This window comes from Dreissena polymorpha, chromosome 16, assembly GCF_020536995.1.
Source record: "Dreissena polymorpha isolate Duluth1 chromosome 16, UMN_Dpol_1.0, whole genome shotgun sequence".
In the NCBI taxonomy this organism is placed as follows: domain Eukaryota; kingdom Metazoa; phylum Mollusca; class Bivalvia; order Myida; family Dreissenidae; genus Dreissena; species Dreissena polymorpha.
Window position 1 is genome coordinate 35,938,927 of NC_068370.1, and position 18,349 is coordinate 35,957,275.

An 18,349-nucleotide genomic window follows, 5' to 3' on the forward strand; every position below is an offset into this window, starting at 1 on the left:
AAATGTTAGATAAGCACATGCATTATTAATTATTATGTTGGTCAGTACAAAAGGCCTACTGAAAACTGCCGACTGCGTCTTTGTTTTATTGCTCAATCAAGCAGCGATAATCCAATATCCTGTGTATTACAAAAACACCAACTTTAGATTAGCACGTGTCGTCTGTAAAAACTATGATTTTATATGTCAGTAAATATATTGAAGTAATTCTCGTAAATGATCTCGGAAACGGGACTTGCTTTAAACATTTATCATTACGATATTAATTTTCATAAGATAAATAAGAACCAAACAAACATACACAGACAACATAAAATATTAATAATTATGACAAATTAAATGGAAAAAAACGTTGGTCTATTTTCGAAAATCACTTTTACTTTCTCCCAATTTCCAGAAAATGACTTGTACATATTGCATAAAATCTAAATATAGACCCTTCCCAAATAAGTGTGTAAAACTCGAGTTAAACACGAGTTTTATCCGTGTTAAACCAAGCGGTATTGGCAGTTGGTTTTTAGTGGGTTTTGGTATGTTGGTTTTTGTGAGTTTTGGTAAGTTGGTTTTTTCTGTGTTTAAAGTGGGTATTTTTACCAACTTGGTTAAAACACAGAAAAAACTCACTTGTTACATAAATGTGGGCTTTGGTAAGTTGGTTTTTTGTGAGTTTTGGTAAGTTGGTTTTTTGTGAGTTTCGGTATGTTGGTTTTTTGGGAGTTTTGGTAAGTTGGTTTTTTCTGTGTTTAAAGTGGGTATTTTTACCAACTTGGTTAAAACTGAGTTAAACACAGAAAAAACTCACTTGTTACATAAATGTGGGCTTTGGTAAGTTGGTTTTTTGTGAGTTTTGGTATGTTGGTTTTTTGTGAGTTTCGGTATGTTGGTTTTTTGTGAGTTTTGGTATGTTGGTTTTTTCTGTGTTTAAAGTGGTTTTTTTTAACAACTTGGTTAAAACTGAGTTAAACACAGAAAAAACTCACAAAAACCAACATACCAAAACTCACAAAAAACCAACATACCAAAACCCACAAAAAAACCAACATACCAAAACTCACAAAAAACCAACATACCAAAACTCACAAAAAACCAACTTAAACACACTTCTGTCTACAATAGTGTGTTTAAGTTGGTTTTTGTGAGTCTTTTGTTCGCTTAAGGGATCATAAAATTTTGCTTGTTTGACCTGTAACCTTTGTAAAAAAAAATATTTACACCTTAATGGTAAAAAGGTTATTTGAGATAAAATCACAACAGATCATTACAAGCCCCATGTGATTATAAATAAAAGACACACACAATTTGCAAAAAACAATGTTTATATTAAAAAAAACAAATAATGTGAACATTTTTACAGTGCATTTTTAACAAAACCAGGAAAACATCTACCCAAGATACATTATCACAATATGCGAGCACATTTAACATAATAAATTAAAATAAATAACATTCTCCTCTTTGGGCTACCACAGGTAAAAATGGGAGGAAGGGTATGAACCATGATTATATACAGTTTCAGTTAGTGAGGGGTGATACAGAGGATAAAATTAATAATAATTTTTTTAACTGTGTTGGTGGTACCGGATTTATAAAATGACAACATTAAGGAATCCTTCATCCTATCTTTTCCTGGAATAGCACTTTACACATATTTACACCTATGAACAAAGGAACATATTGCTCAGCACTAAACAGTTTATATATTCTCCCCGCAGTACATGACACGAAGCCTCCTCAAGGCCCATCTCATGTTCTCTTCCACTGTTGATATGGGCAGGGCAAACTTTTTGGAGATGACAACTGAAATGTATATGAACAATCAATGCAGGATTTTACTGTACATTACAGTATTAAAAAAACATGTAGAAGTTTATTCCACCCAAATCAAGTCTGATCTGAATGACTTGATTTTGGTTGAATAAACTTTTACATCAATATCATCAGTTCAGATATCCCATTTTAACATCATCTACATTAGAAGGATTTCAAAAGAGGTTTTTGAAACAAGGAGGCAAATTACTGTTGCTTGAATTTTTTATATCGTTCAAAATTAGAGCTTGATCGTTAACTTTATACTGAGGTTATTTTTGTCTGCCTATGTGTTAAATTCTCAAAACTTTTATTCACAAACACAATTTTTAGTAACTCTTAAATTTTAGCAGTAGTATTAAATTAACGCAAGACAGATTATGTGCTGGAGTCAAATTTGAATCAATTGCATTATGTTTGTTTCAAAATGAATATGGAGGCAGTAGAACACCTATATATTTAAATCCCCTTTTTCCCTATAAAAAAGAATCATACCAACCATGGCGTAGTGATCAGCAATCAGGAGACCCTCTCGAATCTCCCCCTTAGGGGAGGTTGAACAGCACTTCATAGAGCAGTCACCAGCTGATCAGGTCTGAAAACTATACTGTCATGGCCTTTGCGAGGTGCGTCTTGTGCATGATCTCATTTGAGATCAGGTCCTGAAAGATATTTTATAATGTAAGTGATAAATATTGCTGTTATGGTATATCTTGTTACTATAAATATTATTAATTTAAATCAAAACAAGTTTGTTTGCTTGTTGTTTTTGTTTGTTTATTTTTGCAATTTAAATCCTGTGATCACATGTGACTTAACGCTTGTCATAAATAATTAAAAGAAATTACGTGTGGTAGAAAATACTGTTTGAAAATGTACCAAGATATGTGGTCTCATTTGGCTGTGTGGACTGGTCGGAAGTGTGACGCCTTTCAAATGCTAAAACCTGTATAGTTTTACCTCTCAACAAATCCAACTTTCCTTGGTCAAGGACAGGGCTCGGTTTTCCCACTCCTGATCTACTCAAGTTGGGCTGCTCGTGCAGGGTAAAATCTGGTGTCAAAATCCATACATCAGTTAGTCCCCCTTCTGCTGTCTTTTGGCAGGAATATTCTATCCAAAGAATCTTCCAATCAATGTAAATTTCACCTTGGGAGTTTAACCTTCAAATTTAAAATATACAAGTTTTCATTGAATATGTGGGAAAGAAATCTGTTCATTATTGACCAGAAATAGGTATAAATAACATTTAAGATGACAATAATCATAAAATACAGCCATAGTTATTCAAATGGTGTTGTTTTTCCTTATAATTGCATTACATTTATATTATCCATTTACATTTCCCAGTGACAATACATAAATATGATAATGATCATAATTAATTCAATATAAAACTAAATAAAAAAGTGATGTAAAAATGAAAATACAAACCTAAAACAACTGTTCTTCAGTATTCCAAGATAACAGGCAGTTGATGAATTATGAGACCATATCACTTTAACCATCCACTTTGAATCTCCTTTGCAACAAACTTATTGTTGATTTACACATTGTAGTACATACACATTGTTTTCACCACACAATACTTCATGCTGAAAGTTATTCAAGACATTTTAAACTAGAATTATAAGTCTTAATGTTACTCAATTATACCTTAAAGCTCAAAGTCAGTTGATGAAAACCCCCTTTGTTTTCAAAACATAACTTCCTGTCTCCAGCCAATCAAAGTCTCTTGTTTTCAAATAGATGGTGGCTCAGCCAATCAAAAGTCTATCAACACCCCTTTGTTAGGCCTATAGATGGAGCACTGATACTGTGATAAGAATTAATGTTTATGATTTAATTGGGGGGGGGGGGGCTAATCTCTTATGTGTGTCAGCCAATTACTAAATCTGAGAAATATCTACTGATTTCAACACCAACATATATGTATTTATTGAATAATACACAGCACCCTTAGCATATAATATTTAATTGTGAATATTTAAAAAAAAACATGCTGAATGGTGTTAGCAAATAATATTAATAGTATAAATGTTATTTATTTTTATTGCCTTTTAAATTGTATGTTAAAGGTCAATGTGGTAGGCATTAATTGTATTGGGGTTAAATATCAGTATAAGAAAGTTAAAATAGTTATTGTTTTTATGTTGAGAAGATATAATTGATGCTGGCAAGCCCACATAAGTTTCCATATATTAATCAACACTTTCACACTGAAACTAGTTTTATTTATTATAGAAACAGTGTCACTCTCCCCCTCAAAAAATGAATAAAAAAACACACTGTAAGTCTATTGAATTCTCCAAAGAACATGAATTAAATGGAAGTATTCACATTTTTATAGATGTGTGATTGTTCTTATAATATATTTAATATTTATGTATTGATTCAAAGTGAAAGACAAACAATTTCATATTCAGGTATAAAACTAAGTTTGAACATTTTAACATTTTTATAGTATCTGTGAACCTGTGATGTTCTGAAAGAGCAATTTTTATCCAATGTTTCCTTAAAATTATGGGGAGCCCATAAATGTACAAAAGGTGCAATGGCAAACAAGCTGTAAAAAAGCCCCTTTACAATTCACCTTGATAATATATGGCTATAAACATGAAACAAAGACCTAGTTGAAGAATTATTGTTTTATTGTTGAGTTATGTTAATAAACAAAAGACCAACTTATTGATAAGTGTGTTAAAGTGAGTCTTTTAGCCTTGTTGCGGCTTTCAAATTATTTATAAAAAGACCAACTTAAACTCGCTTTAACCCACTTCTGTTTATAAAAAGACCCACTTCTGTTGTAAAAGACTCGCTTATGAAACAAAAAGACACACTTAAACACACATAAACCAACTCATAAATAAAAAGACTCACTTTTGACACATAAAAAACCAACTTCTTACAGCAAAAAAACTCGCTTTAACACACATCTACTTTAAAAAACCAACTTTAAACTCAGTTAAGCACAGTTTAGCTCACATAAAACTCGCTTTTATTAGCAAAAACCAACTTCCGCTCAGAAAAACTTAGAAAAAACACAGTTTTATGTTGGTTTAAGTGTGTTTTGGTATGAAAGTGGGTTAACTTTTTGCAAGGGGATGACGCTGTTAATTGGTCGTTGTAAAAGAATATTCATGAACTGTACACGGCACTTTGCGTGCAATCAGATACAGTACAATAATTGTTGCAATATTGAAGGAACTAACATATGAAAATGATACAGCATTTATTACTTTTATTTTATTCAGGAAAATGTCAAAATCATTTGCGAGATGCCCCAATACTTAAATGGAAATTCACTACGAAGCTTTTACGTTGCTGTCTGCGCTACGCAGTTTTTGTTATAAATAAATACACCCACGCCTATTTTCGCGCTCTTTTTGTCCAAACAAAGACCTGACACGAAAATATCATGGGCATATACATGTATTTATTTCTGGCTACAATTTGTAACAGAACAATAACTGTACACGATGCGCGCACACCACATTATGTTATTTACGCTAATTTGAACACCATTGTCCCGATTGGACACATATTTCATCAAATCTTTAAATAGAAACATATGCCAAAATTTATTTGACACTTTAGAAAAATGTCGGATGTTTGTGTTTATGAGTTTTCTTGAGCACTTTTGTCGTTAATATCAATCAGAATTTGCATTTGAAAATGGACATTGGGAATATACGGGATTATCGGGTAATGGATAGACACGGCCAAATTCGCATGTATGTGGTAATCGATAGAGACGGTAATAAACGCATGTATCGGGGAATCGATAGACTCGGGATTATACGCATCTATCGGGGAAAGGGTTAAAACACAAAAAAAATTATTATAGTGTACACTAGAAAATTGGCTATTTAATTAACCAAATTACGTCATATTTTCTATCAGAATATGTGGAATATTAACAACGGGAAGAGATGCAAATGGTTTGGTGATTTCAATTTCTATTCAATTAACAGAATTATTTGATTATCCAATATTCAATTAAGTGGAATCTACTGTATAAGAACTATCACATATCTATAAAAATGTAAAAACTTCCATTTAATTTATGTTCTTTGGAGAATTCAATAGACTAACTGTTGTTTTTGTTTTTTTGTGGGGGAGGAGGCCTGACACTGTTTCTATAATAAATAAAAATAGTTTCAGTGTAAAAATGTTGATTAATATATGAAAACTTTAATGAGCTTACCAGCATCAATTATATCTCCTAAACATAAAAAAATGACCCCTCATCCAAGCTTTAGTGATGGATGAAGGGGCATTATTGGAAATAAAGCCTGAGGTTGAGCATGTATATTAAGCATATCGTTCTGACGTTATTTCTAATCGATCGCGTTTTAAAGCATAAAAAAGAATCGAGTGTAACCTCACTTAAACCGGAAGCGCTCTTTGATTGGAAGTCATAATTTACAGTAAAAAGAATGTATTGTTGCATTCCATCATAAAGGGTGAGAAATCCATAGATTCCTTTTAAAAGGCCGGACGGCCGGTCTTGTCCGGCAAAATTCTTTACGATCCGGCGAAGTTTCTAATAATGCCGGTCCTTGTGACAGGCCAAAAAAATTATGACTTAATTCTGCAATGTCTAATACTTGCCAAAAGAACAAAAACATCCCCATTAGAATCACTCTTTTCGTGAATTTCAAGCCTTTTTGTCATTAAGAACACTAACGCGTCACTAATTCTTAAGAGTGCTCTCCCTTTGAAATGTTGTTATTTCGAAAACATCAATTTCAATGGTCCGACATATTACCATCTATCCAATTTAATACAATGGTTTTACGAAAAACTACAAATGAAAAACGTATGTCATTGCTAAAGTTCTTCAATGGCAACACCAATCGTGTTATGTTATTTTGTTTTGAGTCTGACTAGAATTTAAAGCTGTTTTCCATCATACACTGTAATCACTTGAACATGCAAGTGTGTTTTGATTAACTTAATCGAGTGTACTTATACACAGGCTTCACATTGCAATAAATATGATGATATAAAAAAAATAATATATTAATTCTTCAGTTATAAACTCACGCTGTTCGGTCAGGTGAATTTTTGACAGGACAGGCTAACTTTTCCATCAGCCTGTCTGGTTGAAAGGCAATTTTTGGGACTTTTCAGGAAGCCTGTCAGCCTCAGGCTTTATTTCCAATAATGCCCCTTCATCCATCAATAAAGCTTGGATGAGGGGTCATTATTTCCATAAAGCCTATGTATATTTAGCATCTTTAAAAAGTAACAAAACCATTCTTTCCATAGAATAATACATAATATAACACACAAAATAATAAGTGTAACAAGTATTGTCTTCCACTCTTATATGAACACACCATATATGTTATATAACAAGTTCATATAGCATTATGTATAATACAAAACATATTTGATAATCGAACAACACTATAGACAATGTCCATAATAAATATTGTGTCTAAGGCCACGACTTTTTTTTTATTGGTTTACAAAAATTATTTTGAAAATGGTCCATCAGGCGGTCGAAAAAAAAACAAAACAAACATCATTGGAAAAATAAGTTAATACTAATAACATCAGAACAAAGACATCGTATCTTTTATAACCTTAACACAGAGACGAAAAATCAAATTATGCAATGAAACACATCTATATCTTCAAATGAAATGAGTCACCTAAAAGCACCTTTTGTAACATCAGGCAATTTCAGGCCTCGACACTAACGGTGGTCCGGGAACCTGAGGCCCCCAGATTTTGGCGAGGACCACCAGTTCTTTCAAGCTGGGTGGTCCTCCGGGAACACTAAATTTATAGAACCATGCATGATATCAAAAGTTTACAAGACAAGGTTATGAGCTTTTAATGGGTCTGCTTTAAAATGGCAACAGAATTGAATATAGGAAAAAAAAAATGTACTAGTCAGGGATCATATTTTTTTCGGTTTTGTCGGTCCTAGACCGATTGGGGTCATGAAAGACCGATTGAAAATCCCTAACAGTCGGTCCTATTCTGTTTGCTAAAATTCGCATGTCATGAAATCGATTACACAGGGAACATGCTAACACCCCCTATTTACATTCTTATCTCGATTCGCTGCAATCTCTAAACCGGTCAGGACCAGTATATTGCATGTCAGCCGACTAGTATGACCCCAAGCAGCGAAGATTCGCGCTGTTGTTTATTAGTCATGCGTGAATAACCCGTGTCAACATCAATCGAAATTTCAATGGCTTACACCTAGCACACTAATTAATCGGTCAGTAATGTGTACTCGTCCACGATTTAATCGTTGACAGTTACTTCGGAGATTAAAATCTTGATGTAATCCTCGTGGAAATTGTGCATTTCATGCATGAAACAGTTAACTTTCATATAAACAGTGAAGAAAATCGGATATTCTGAAATAATTGTGGGCGGACCTTGTATACTGAAAGCACGCGCTGTAACTAAACAAAACATGCCGATACATTTTCCAACATCGTAATAATCCGTTAAAGGGGCCTTTTCACAGATTTTGGCATTTTTTAAACTTATTCAATAAATGCTTTATATTGATAAATGTAAACATTGGATCGTAAAAGCTCCAGTAAAAAATCAAGAAAAAAAATTAAAAAAGGAAAAGAACATTGCCCGGAGCAGGTTTCGAACCAGTGACCCCTGGTGTCCTGCCAGAGTCCTGAAATAAAAACGCTTTAGCCTACTGAGCTATTCCGCCGAGTACACATTCTTGACATATTTTATACATTATATAAGCAATCTTCGTAGTTTCACAAAATTTAACGACAAAAACAGAACTTTCCAAATTATTCAATCGTTTCGCGTTGCAACGCTTTATATTTTTTAGGTTTTAAAATCGTCAAAAGATGCATATAATGGCTATATTAGAGCATGGTTAATGTTCAGTATTACTGTTTTCTCACAAATATCATAACTAAAACGAAAACTTACGAATCTGAAACAACTTTTTTCAATTTTGTCAATTTACCAAAGCGTGAAAAGATCCCTTTAATAAATGAATGAAAGTCGCGAATCTGATCGACAGAACAGCCCAAAGTTATTTTATGGGCGGAACTTCACACAAGTACACAAGAAAAATAATATACATTGTGTAAAGCTCTAGTAAAAATCGTGTTAGAATCGAAATAATTCGTGTACTTTATTGTTTGTTGTTGAATAACCACGACCGGAAGTTTAGATGTGTGGTATCAAATCGCACAGATTATTAATATTGACAACGATGAAAAAAGTCAGATAAAACAGCACACGAAACACGGAGCGTACATTGACTCATCTAGAGTCCGTGCAGAGTCTGTGCACGAAACAACAATGAAATAGCAAATGATAAAACCAATTGAGAAAACTCGTATTTACCGTTTAAAAATGCCTAAGGGAATTTAACTTGTACTTTTATTATACCACCTTCATGAATGGCAAAATCAATTGTATATATTTTAACGTAATTTGTTATGATTTCGGATATAAATTTTCGGACACATTTTCCCCAGTTAAATCAAGACCGATTGATGTTGCCGGAAAATATGATCCCTGGTACTAGTATGCTTCTTGTACTTATTTGCCCTTACGCAGAGAGTAGCTGTGTGTTGAAACAAGAGGGAACCCTAGTTTGGGTGAGGGCCACCAAAAGTTGAAAGTAGGGTTCCCTCCGGGTACCCTGTCAAAAAAGTTAGTGTCAAGGCCTGAATTTTAAACACTCCATTAAATGACATGCGTTCTTCTCCCATTAAAACTTAAAACTGCGCTTCATTTCCGTAATTCGATGCGCACCATTACGCAATGCGATGCCCGTTGCATAAATCATATATAAGATAAACTACTCATACACAAAGTATGTGTTTGCTCTTATTCGACTTATGACATCGTCCATGAAAAAAAATCGAGGTAGATCGATCCCCGCGTCGTCGCGGCAATGTTTGTTAAATTTGTTGTTGTCATGAAAACTCGTTGATTTACAGCGCAAAACGTCTTATTTGAACCGACGCGAATTAATACAATCATATTTGTCAACTTGGCTTTTGCTTTATTTTGATAATTTAATCCAAAGTTTCATGTTAGCAAGTGTTTTTACTGGAATTGTAAACAAGGAGCAAATTAAAGTCTTCCGAAAATGTGCAGTCTGTGTGAATTGACAGTTTGACGTCATCAAAGGAAAGCCGCTTGCTGTCTGAAGCAATAAAGCGACAAATTTCGCGCCGACAAAATTGGCTTCCTTTGTCTAGCAATCAACATGCCGAACCAATCGTGCGTTTGTTTCTCAATTGCAATCCTCCAATTTAATAATAGCACGTGCATAGCTCCGCCTTCGAATCTTTTGCAGAGAACGGAGGCGGAGTTTAACGGTTAATTGAGCTAGTATTTTACGCAAGTTGAGTTCCGATTTGCCGAAATTACTCGGCCCTAAGCATTAAAACGACAAATACATTTATCAATGATTTTCCGAGATATTCCGATTTGTTCCGATTTCCAAACTTTCTGTACAGTTCCTATAAACTATGGCGGACGTGTTTACAAAATTCCTAAACACATATATCGTAAATAATGGCAGTGTTTTATTGGATTATTTATACTAATTATCAAATTGCAAGGTAATACTTTTTTATCTACTATAATATCGGGTTTGTTTAATATAATAAACATGTTAAACAATATAGTTTCGTCAAAGACTAGGAAATAAATTTTGATGCGGTCGACATTTTACTGACGCTGATTTTCCTATTGTCTGTAATTAAATAAATTTTGAGAAGTGCCCATAAAAGGACTGGTACATACTGTGTCACATTGAAAAATATCCCGATCTCTGTAATATATGTGAACCAATCGTTGATTGTACTTACTTGATTTTATTCGCAACCGTACTCAAACCGGATCGTTTTTTTCTCTCGTTTCGCTCGTTTTTCAGTGCGGTCGGGAATAAAATATATTAGAACTACTTGAATTAGAGAGTGAACACGAAAAGTGTTACGGAGGACAGACAGACGGACAGTGCGAAAACTATATGCCGCCCGTTGGGAGCATAAAATATTTTTTCATGTAAATGACATGGTGTGCAGAAACAACAAAAATGTAAAAAAAAATATTCCCTTCTAATACTTAATATATTACCTATGGATGACAGACTGATTGGAAAACCAACACAAGATACACATTGTTGATATTTTGTACTCAAATTCATGCACATCAATAAAAAAGTATTGTATTTGTTCTTTGAAGAAAAATCACCTGTTAAGTCTGGATTAAAAAATCTTATCTGTTAAAAAATGTCAATCACAACACAACATGAACACAATATATTGTCCATATTATCATCCACACAGAGTCCAAACTGTCAGTAAACTTGGTAAGCTCAGGTTGCATCAGGATTTGCCAAATTCACACAAAGATCTGCAATAACAAGGGCTGTTTGTAAAACATGCATGCCCCCCTATATGGGCTAAAAGTTGTAGTAGCAGCCATTGTGTGAATACGGTGGTGGTGGTGGTGGTGGTGGTGGTGGTGGTGGTGGTGGGTGGTGGTGGTGGTGGTGGTGGTGGTGGTGGGTGGTGGTGGTGGTGGTGGTGGTGGTGGTGGTGGTGGTGGTGGTGGTGGTGGTGGTCTAGCACTGGCAGTAAATATGTGGCTCATTTACAGGTCATATTTGGAATCTCTGCTGTAAAATGAGATTTTAAATGAATTTAAGGGTGGCAAATGCTGTAACAAAAAGAACATGCATAAACGGTAGATGGGGCTCATTTACAGGTCATATTTGGAATCTTTGCTGTAAAATGAGATTTTTAAATGAATTTAAGGGAGGCAAATGCTGTAACAAAAAGAACATGCATAAACGGTAGTTGTTTCCCTTGTTTGAACCATGCTAAATCCTTAAAATGAATATTTCCAGTAACTGTGACCTTCACCTGTGACCTTGACCTTTGACCTAGTGACCTCAAAATCAATAGGGGTCATCTGCAAGTCATGATCAATGTACCTATGAAGTTTCATAATCCTAGGCCCAAGCGTTCTTGAGTTATCATCAGAAAACCACCTGGTGGACAGACCGACAGACAGACAGACAGACAGACAGACCGACATGAGCAAAGCAATATACCGTCCCCCTCTTCTTCGAAGGGGGGCAAGCATTACAATAACAATACTTAAGAATGATCAAATGGGAAAAGGTAACCTAGCACTGGCAGTAAATATGGGGCTCATTTACAGGTCATATTTGGAATCTCTGCTGTAAAATGAGATTTTAAATGAATTTAAGGGAGGCAAATGCTGTAACAAAAAGAACATGCATAAACGGTAGTTGTTTCCCTTGTTTGAACCATGCTACATCCTTAAAATGCCTATTTCCAGTAACTGTGACCTTCACCTGTGACCTTGACCTTTGACCTAGTGACCTCAAAATCAATAGGGGTCATCTGCAAGTCATGATCAATGTACCTATGAAGTTTCATGATACTAGGCCCAAGCGTTCTTGAGTTATCATCCGGAAACCACCTGGTGGACGGACCAACCGACAGACAGACAGACAGACAGACCGACATGAGCAAAGCAATATACCTCCTCTTCTTCGAAGGGGGGCATAATTAAAATAAAAATGACTGATTAGAAATCTTAAACAAACACATAAAAAATACATATCACCAGTAGATACCATAGGTTTGTCAACAATTTATTGAAATTGAAAACCATGTCATGTTTGAGTTTTGCCTTAATGCTTGTTTAACTTACTCTATGTGAAAATAACACAAGAAATATTATTAAAATTATATAAACAAGACGAAAACAAGATTATTGCTTGGTACATTATACAATCTAAACCCTCAAGATATGCATAGTGAATAGTATATTGTGAATGTTTAATATTAAACAAGAGCACCGCCTTGCGGGTGCAGACCGCTCATCACACTATACCACCCTCCCCCCCACCCCACCCCCTCCCCAATTGTTTTTTTTTTAAACGGTTAAAAAACAAAACTATTTATTTTGATTATTTTATGTTTGAAATACCGTCCAACCATCGCACCCAAGAATCCCCCCCACCCCCCCCCTCCGCCCACCTGAATCCCCCCCCCTTCACCTTAAAAAAGAAAATAGATGAGCGGTCTGCACCCGCAAGGCGGTGCTCTTGTTTAATATTAAACATTCACAATATACTATTCACTATGCATATCTTGAGGGTTTAGATTGTATAATGTACCAAGCAATAATCTTGTTTTCGTCTTGTTTATATAATTTTAATAATATTTCTTGTGTTATTTTCACATAGAGTAAGTTAAACAAGCATTAAGGCAAAACTCAAACATGACATGGTTTTCAATTTCAATAAATTGTTGACAAACCTATGGTATCTACTGGTGATATGTATTTTTTATGTGTTTGTTTAAGATTTCTAATCAGTCATTTTTATTTTAATTATGCCCCCCTTCGAAGAAGAGGAGGTATATTGCTTTGCTCATGTCGGTCTGTCTGTCTGTCTGTCGGTTGGTCCGTCCACCAGGTGGTTTCCGGATGATAACTCAAGAACGCTTGGGCCTAGTATCATGAAACTTCATAGGTACATTGATCATGACTTGCAGATGACCCCTATTGATTTTGAGGTCACTAGGTCAAAGGTCAAGGTCACAGGTGAAGGTCACAGTTACTGGAAATAGGCATTTTAAGGATTTAGCATGGTTCAAACAAGGGAAACAACTACCGTTTATGCATGTTCTTTTTGTTACAGCATTTGCCTCCCTTAAATTCATTTAAAATCTCATTTTACAGCAGAGATTCCAAATATGACCTGTAAATGAGCCCCATATTTACTGCCAGTGCTAGGTTACCTTTTCCCATTTGATCATTCTTAAGTATTGTTATTGTAATGCTTGCCCCCCTTCGAAGAAGAGGGGGTATATTGCTTTGCTCATGTCGGTCTGTCTGTCGGTCTGTCCACCAGGTGGTTTTCTGATGATAACTCAAGAACGCTTGGGCCTAGGATTATGAAACTTCATAGGTACATTGATCATGACTCGCAGATGACCCCTATTGATTTTGAGGTCACTAGGTCAAAGGTCAAGGTCACAGGTGAAGGTCACAGTTACTGGAAATATTCATTTTAAGGATTTAGCATGGTTCAAACAAGGGAAACAACTACCGTTTATGCATGTTCTTTTTGTTACAGCATTTGCCTCCCTTAAATTCATTTAAAATCTCATTTTACAGCAAAGATTCCAAATATGACCTGTAAATGAGCCCCATCTACCGTTTATGCATGTTCTTTTTGTTACAGCATTTGCCACCCTTAAATTCATTTAAAATCTCATTTTACAGCAGAGATTCCAAATATGACCTGTAAATGAGCCACATATTTACTGCCAGTGCTAGGCCACCACCACCACCACCACCACCACCCACCACCACCACCACCACCACCACCACCACCACCACCACCACCACCACCACCACCACCACCACCACCACCGTATTCACACAATGGCTGCTACTACAACTTTTAGCCCATATAGGGGGGCATGCATGTTTTACAAACAGCCCTTGTTATTGCAGATCTTTGTGTGAATTTGGCAAATCCTGATGCAACCTGAGCTTACCAAGTTTACTGACAGTTTGGACTCTGTGTGGATGATAATATGGACAATATATTGTGTTCATGTTGTGTTGTGATTGACATTTTTTAACAGATAAGATTTTTTAATCCAGACTTAACAGGTGATTTTTCTTCAAAGAACAAATACAATACTTTTTTATTGATGTGCATGAATTTGAGTACAAAATATCAACAATGTGTATCTTGTGTTGGTTTTCCAATCAGTCTGTCATCCATAGGTAATATATTAAGTATTAGAAGGGAATATTTTTTTACATTTTTGTTGTTTCTGCACACCATGTCATTTACATGAAAAAATATTGTATGCTCCCAACGGGCGGCATATAGTTTTCGCACTGTCCGTCTGTCTGTCCTCTGTAACACTTTTCGTGTTCACTCTCTAATTCAAGTAGTTCTAATCCGATCTCCATACTTGGTCAGAAGTTGCATCCGGATAATGTCTAGGTCAAGACGAACATAAGTCATGCCGGGCCAAAAACTATGTCATAGGGTCACTTAGTGCATTTCAAACATTCAGCATGGTGTCTGCTCTCTAATTCAAGTAGTTTTCATCCGATCTTTCCCAAACTTTGTCAGAAGTTGTATCTACATAATGTCTACGCCAAGTGTGAACATGGGGCATGCCGGGAAAAAAACTAGTTCACTGGGTCACTTAGTGCGTTTTAAACATTCAGCTTGGTGTCCGCTCTCTTATTCAAGTAGTTTTCATCTGATCTTCACCAAACTTGTTCACAGGTTTTATCGAGATGGTCTCTAGGCCAAGTTCGAACATGCATGCAAAGAATTGGCAGAAAAAAAACCATCTACAAACTGCAGCAGATGACATATCGTCGCTGTTGTTCTCAAACCTCGTAGCTCCAAAATTTTCAAAACATTTCTTTCGTCTTTTCCGAATATATTAAGTCTGGCGCGTGTTTCGTGCTATATCTCGTAGCTCTACGCCAATCAGAGCCCTTGAAAAAGCCACGTGACGAAATGTTGTAGAATGATTGTTGGCTTTTTTCCCGGCGAAAAGTCGTAGCGACGCCATTTCACCTATAGGTACATCGTTTCGTTTGGACAAATTTGACAAAAACGTTTTTATAAAAAAAAAATTTGCAACTACAAGGTTTCCTATCAGGACGATTTGTCATACCTCATAAAAATGACAAAACTGTGGTGACAAAATATCGTAGCTACCATGTCTGACTGTCAGTATGACTTATCAGTATGACTTACGCGTCTACGGCTTATACCATATTTTGCAGCTTCATTTGTTTGGTATTTGTACAGAATTTCTATTTCTAAAACATCGTTATAAAAAAATTAGACGTTTTTTTCTCTCTCCTGAAAAGTTTGCATTTTGTAGCTACGAGTTTTGAGACCGACAGCGACGATATGTAACAAACAAAATTTAAATATTGAACACCTGTTATGTAGCAAACTAATAGTTAAATAAAATAAAGGTGATGTATATCTCAAAAACATTTACACACTTATGCTTTTATGTAGTGACAAAGTTACAGTTGGGGGCATCCGTGTCGTGTGGACACATTTATTTGATTAATGATAAACAACTCATTCATAGTGATCTAACTATAATATATTCTTTACATGATAAGAAATACATTGTATTGTATGCCTGCTAATATTGTGGTCTTAAAATTATATCACTAATACTGTTGTAGTTCATTACAACATCAAGATATGTGATGTTAACGTATGTGTTCATGATATGCTTGTATTTGATTTATTTTAACATGTAAATGAATATTTTGGTGTTTAAAGTTCAATCTATAGTGAGTTAATTAGTGACGTGTGCCATTAAATATGTAATGCTTATTGCTTTAATTTTGTTTTAGTTGAAAATCATGTTTTTGAATCTCTACGTATGAAATGCACTAGTGAATTTGGTTTGACGCTTATGCGAAGATTAATAATATATTAACTTCAAATACATTGTTGATCACAAACAGCATGTATATGCAATCCACAAATTAGTGTGTCCATAGCAACTGTTAACTTAATGTGTTTTGTCTACTTAATTTTATCAATCATGGAACAAAATTGAATTGCTAAATAAACAAAATAATGTCTGGCAGTAAAGACACACAACACAAATTGTATCATGAGGAGTTATTCGTTTTAGTTTTAAGTTCATAGCTGTACAAAATGTTCAATTTCTGAATACACACCTTTTTCCAGAAAATGTGCATATATTTATGTATATAATAAACATGTTGATGATGTTCCATATTTGTCCAGAACATATTTTGTTGATTTTCTGTGCTTTTTTTGGCTTAAATTCTTTAAAATAGTAATAAATATGAAAAAAGAACATTTTTTGTTCCCATGGCAACCATGAGTATTTACGGATTAATATTAGTACAATTAATTCCGTAGTTTGAAATTAATTATGTTCATCCAGATACGCGATCAATGGAGATATTGATCAATGGAGATATTATCAACACAAACTGATCAGCATAACATATTGCCAAATATCTTTGGCTAACAAATCCATAGAAATTGATGTCATGCCACCCATGTCATTAATATATTTTATTGCTAATATGTTATCCGATTGTATTTCTATGTGAATATTACAATGATAAACATATAATGATTGTAAAGCATAGAAAATTGAAAGTAATTCTAAATAATTAATTGATAGAGCTGATTCTTCAGGATTCCATCTGCCGTTAGAATATCTTTCAGTGTCTAACTCTTTACAACCCCGTCCTTGCTTAGATGCTTCAGTCCGACATCTCGACTGAATCGAAAAAGGACAAATCCGTTTTCCATTTTTTAATCTTACATTCTCTATCCACCACAAAAGTTCCATTTTACTTTCTTCAGATAAACTCATCTTTTGATTAAAATTTGTACAAGAATTCAACCATAGAATTTGTTTCTTTCTAAAGTCCTGTAATGTAGGGGTGCCTCAAAAACTGCATAAAATGCATTTATAATCAATCCAATAAATGACCCCAATTCTCTTACAATAATAGTATTTTTTCTATAAATATTTCTAGCATACAAAATAATCTTTTGTAACTTCTCTTCTGTGAGGAAAACCATGAATTGAATACTGTCAATAATAAACCCCAAAAAGACAATTCTTTGTGTTAGGATCAGAACTGATTTTGAATGGTTAATTTTATAACCTAATTTCTTCAAAGTGTCAATCATTGTTAGCGTGTTAGCCTTACAAATAGCTTGATTCAGGTTCATATTCAAGATATAATCAATGTAGTATGAACAGTGTATGCCTAACTGTCGAAAATAGGAATACGCTCTTTTCAAAATTTTTGTAAAAATATATGGGGCACTTGCCAATCTGAATGGAAGGCATGTGAACGAGTACAACACTTCGTTCCAATAAAATTTAAGTTATTTCTGGCTTTCTTTATGAATTGGTATAGAATAATATGCTTGTTCCATGTCTACTGATGTCATGAAATCATTTTCTTGTAATAAATCCAAAACAACATGAAATGTTTCTTGTTTGAAATGATGGTATGTTACAAACTCGTTCAAGGCTTTAAGATTAATAATTGGTCTAAATTTACCACCAGGTTTTGGTACAATGAATATATTTGATATGGATTCATTTGGTTCTGCTTTGGATACCTTTATGGCACCAATTTCCAGTAATTTTTTAATTTCAGTATCTATTATAATCCGTTGTTCATTATTAAATTTAATATTATTTGGAAGTTTTTTCTGAACAGGCTGTTTGTAAAATTCAATGGAATAATCATTGACAACATCTAGTATCCATGTGTCATTGGTTAGTTTTTTACAACTTTTAAAACAATCTTTTAGTTTACCGACCAAGGAATCTACTTGTCGTTTGGGTAACTTAAGCTGAAGTAGCCCCTACACGGCCTGCTCTGGCCCTGACAGGTATTGAGAAATTTTCTCTCTGTACAGGATATGGCTTCTATCTATAATTCACAGAGTATC

The 18,349-nt window shown here is 34.5% G+C and overlaps 1 protein-coding gene and 1 long non-coding RNA gene across 10 annotated transcripts in view; one reads left to right on the top strand and one right to left on the bottom strand.

Annotated features, from left to right (window-relative positions):
• LOC127861598 (speract receptor-like) overlaps positions 1 to 18,349 on the top strand; it is a 767,747-nt gene that overhangs the window by 122,084 nt on the left and 627,314 nt on the right. The window lies entirely within an intron of this gene.
• Positions 1,299 to 3,675, bottom strand: LOC127861602 (uncharacterized). 2 transcript variants are annotated; one of them, XR_008040291.1, is made up of 4 exons: positions 3,241 to 3,675; positions 2,767 to 2,969; positions 2,302 to 2,468; positions 1,299 to 1,797 (listed from the first exon to the last, which is right to left on the bottom strand). It is a non-coding gene; the product is annotated as an uncharacterized LOC127861602 (long non-coding RNA). The 2 variants fall into 2 exon arrangements; XR_008040292.1 differs by having other exon boundaries at positions 2,306 to 2,468; positions 3,241 to 3,674.